Below are 4,439 nucleotides of genomic sequence, written 5' to 3'. Positions count from 1 at the left end.
TTAAATTGCTTGAGTTTGCTGATAATTCTCAGGATATATTTTTCAGAGTTCTTTACAGATATATTGTTGTTTTAAAGGACATGGTATTGAAATTTCAACTGGAGCAATACACAAAAAAATATCCCCTATTTCTTCTGGAACAGAATCTGGGTAAGATATATTGTGTAGATTAACAGGCTATATAGTCTAATCCAGCACATGGATCTCAGAGGATTTAGGCCCATATGATTCTGCCCTGGTCATAACATAGGGCATTTCCTAGATAAACAGAATATAGGTAGTTCTCGATTTAGAACCATTAATTTAGTGATTGAAGTTACACTGCCACTGAAAAAAGTGATTTACAACTAACCTTGCACTTACAACTGTCATAGCATCTCCATGTTTATGTAATCGAAATTCAGGCACTTGGTATCCAGTACGTATTTATGATAGTTGCAGCATACCTGGGTCAGGTGATCACCATTTGTGACTTTCCCATTTGGCTTCTGACAGTCAGAAACAACAATAATTTTGTTGCATAAAAATAAGCTATGAAATGGAAAACTGTAGTATTTACTGTATGCTTCATATCTATGACATACTATTTATTTCTCTAATTTTTACTTCATTTCCACTTTATGTTTACACAAACATACCATTTGCATGACTTGTTCTCATTTATATACATTTGATTTACTCAAAATACCAAGCCACAGATCATTTTCATTAAAAATAACTAGGGTACTGACAGCTTTATCAAAGGTTTTAGTTATAAAATATTGTAAAATTGTTCCAAAATTTTGATACTTCCTCTGAATTTTTAAGTCTTGCTGATTTTTATAGCCCACCTTTTTTTATAAATAACCCAAGGAAGCAAACAGGCCTGATACTCCTTCCTATTTTCCCCACAATAATAACCCTGTGGGGTGTTGGACTGAGAGAATAGAATGACTGGCCCAAAGTCACCCAGCCAGCTTTCATGCCAAAGGCAGAACTAGGACTCAAGAGTCTCCTGTTTTCTAAGCGAGTACCTCAAACACTACTCCAGGGGTCTTCAAACTTGGTCCTTTTATGACTTGTGGACTTCAACTCCCAGAATTCCTCAGCCAGCGTGCCTGGCTAGGCACGCAAGTTATAAAAGGACCACGTTTGAAGACCCCTGCACTACACTAAACAGGCTCTGTAGTTGGTGTAGTGATTGATATAAATTACAGTTGATGTAAATTTAATACTTGCGACTGAAGATGATTTCTTTCAATAGCACATTATTTCCCAGTTTTTTCCACTCTTTTCATCCTGTACATATAATTATTTCCCTCAGCCTCTTAAACCATTTTTTTCATATTCCCTTTTCTCCTGTGCTACTTGTTCTTGTATCTTTGAAAGATGCAATCTAACACAAACACTAGAACAAATCTGTTCAGTAACACATCTGTGAAACCATTCCACAGATCAGACTGCACTCTCTCAAATTGGCCAGTAAACCAGACTGTTGTGTTATCATCTGCTTTATTTTGGACTACCTAAATTAATGCTTGCCTGCTCTTAGGGCTCCAACTCATGGAAGAAGATAAGAACGTGCCTTCCAGACATCTGAATAGCAGCCTTTACTTTTTACAGCACCCGCATTAGAAGAACTCAGCAAACCAGTTTACTAATACTTTCAGCCTCCCATCTCTCTTAAAACCTGGATGAAGTATGTGATAATAAAACTAGCATGGTCATTTCCAGTTTTTACAGGTAATAATCTTATGTAAATAAGAGTGTTTCCAGCTCTAGGGCCTCTTTTTTTCCTTTGGTCAACTTCTGTGCTGCCTTAATCAAAAAGTGACTCTAGAGACTATACAATAGGACTAAAACGTCCGGTAAATAACAACTAAAAACAATATCACCAAATACTGTATATAGGGTTTATTGGAAAACATAACACCACAAATATATTGAGACCAGACCACAATCCTGCAGGTATGACAAGAGCCAGATTTTTATGGAAGCCTCAAGAGTTGGACCACAAAGAACTCAGTGGTCATGTTGTTCCACAGGACAAAACAGCTACCAAGAAATGTTTTCTGAGTATCGTATGGTGTGTGTTTTATAGCTAAGAACAGAAATTTGCCAACACTTTCAGATCTTACTTAGGCAGTAACAATAGAAAAACATCCCTGTAGATCAGGGGTCCCCAACCTATGGTCCGCAGCCCTGTACCAGGCCGTGGCCTATTGGCCACTGGGCCGTGGGAACAGCTAGCGAGCACCCCTCCACTTGCGATAGTGCTGCCACATGGGCGCTAGCAGCCCCATTTGCGCATGCGCAGGGGCCCTAGCACTGCCACCAGTGTCATGCAGGTGCCAGCGGACTGTTTGTGCATGTGCATGGGTGCCACTGCGGCTGTGCATCCTGCTTGTGCATGTGCGCTAGCGCCATGTGCATGCCCATTTGCACAAGTGCACGTGGGCCACACGTGCGCACATTTCCCTGCTTCTCCCTTTCCTTCTGGGCCAAGCCAGAAAGGTTGGGGAACTCTGCTGTAGATAACTAGGAACTGAGCTATTAAGAGCTTTATAAGTAACATCATGAATTGCAAGCCAGTGCAGTTAACAGAGCAGCATTTTGTGTAAGCAAGAAGCACCCATTCTGCATTTTGGATGTTAGCTTCAGACTAATCTTCAAAGATAACCTTCAAGGGTAGCCCCATGTGGAGCACTTTTTTATGCTGCCTTTGAATCAGTCTTAACTTCTGGTAACTGCAGAGACTGGTTCCTGCAATTTCTTTTGCAAGATTTGTCCAGAGTAGTTTTCCATTGCTTTCTTCCAAGATCTGGGATTGACTGGCCCAAAGTCACTCTACTACCTTTAAGCTTAAGGTAAGAATGGAACTCAGTCCCCCAGTTTCTAGCCTCTTGCTTTAACAACTACACTAAACTGGCTCTTGGAAAACATATTACAATAGTCCAAATGGAAAGTGACTAAGGAAGGAATGACTGTGTATGGCCTGTTCATCAGGAAAGGAAATAATTTGCACACCTAATAGATCTGTTCAAAGGCCCTTCTGTCCACAGCTACTACTTTCTCACTGAGCAAGAGCCCAGAATCCAGGACCCCCAAATTTTGTAGTGGTTCTATCTGGGGCAGCCTCACCCAATTAGGGTCACAAAATACATTACGCAGAATTGTTTTAGATTATTGATCAATACACTGGATAACAAATATAAACCCATGGCTTTGTCATTAAAACTAATTTAAAATTAAGTAGGATGACCAAGCACAGATCCTCCTATGATCTATAACCAAGCATAGGTCATCCTTTGTACAAAAATCATGATACAAATGCCAATTACACATCCAATCATTTTTTACCAGAGATTGCTCAAGAGCTGTATAGACACAAGGTACAAACCGAGGCAGATTTTAAGAGTTGTATTAATAGTATGCCGTCTGTCAGGGTCTCATTGCTATTTTAATTGATTACCCACACATATTTTTTTTGAAAAAAAAGCACAATCTTTTATTAAACCGAATTGTGAAAATGCCTCCCGAACACTCCAAAATGGGGAACGAAGAAAAAAAGTCTTCAAAGCAAGCCACCCCGTGCCCGTCTGTCTAAGCGCAGGACGCGGCAGCCAGAAGGGAAACCATCGGGCCTCGCTCCACTCCGCTCCGTCTGTCCCAAGTCCCAAGCAGGCTACAGAGGGCAGAAGTTCAGAAGACGGCCCTCCCCGCCACGTAGGTGTACGAAACACGTCGGAATCAATATCAACCGCTCAAGTCAGGACCCCCAAATTTTGTACTGGTTCTATCTGGGGCAGCATCACCCAATTAAGGTCACCCAATTAAGGTCACACCTAGATGGTTCCGTCCCAGGCGACTGATGGACCCTGAGAGGGTCCTGATGGAGCTTGGGCCATATCCGGAGGATCTAGTCCACGACTCGGTGGAAAATCAGGCGGCGGCCTGGGAGACAACTGCCGCCGCAGCACTGGACCGAGTCGTGCCTTTGCGGCCTCTGACCCGACGTGGATCTCGACCATCTCCTTGGTTTACCGAGGGGCTGAGATGAAACGTCGGAAAAGACGCCTAGAGAGCCGTTGGAGGACCAGCCGAATCGAATCCGATCGAGCACAGGTAAGGATACATCTTAGATCCTACCTTGTGGCGATTAGGGAGGCTAGGACTAACTACTATGCCTCACTTATTGCGTCATCAGATAATCGCCCGGCCGCCCTCTTCAGGGTGACCCGCTCTCTCCTTCAATTGGAGGGGGGGGGACCCCCTGGAGGGGAGGGCTGAGGACTTTGCACAGTATCTGTATGACAAAGTCGCTCGGATCCGAGAAGGCTTAGACTCCGACTGGTTGGCCCAGGAGGAGGAGACGGGAGCAGGTCTTGAGACGGTTGTATGGGAGGAGTTTGACTCTGTTGCTCCTGAAGATGTGGACAGGGTCTTGGGGAGGCTGAATG

Source organism: Protobothrops mucrosquamatus, unplaced genomic scaffold (assembly GCF_001527695.2).
Source record: "Protobothrops mucrosquamatus isolate PMUCROS unplaced genomic scaffold, P.Mucros_1.0 scaffold4076, whole genome shotgun sequence".
NCBI lineage: Eukaryota > Metazoa > Chordata > Lepidosauria > Squamata > Viperidae > Protobothrops > Protobothrops mucrosquamatus.
This window is presented reverse-complemented; position numbering follows the sequence as displayed.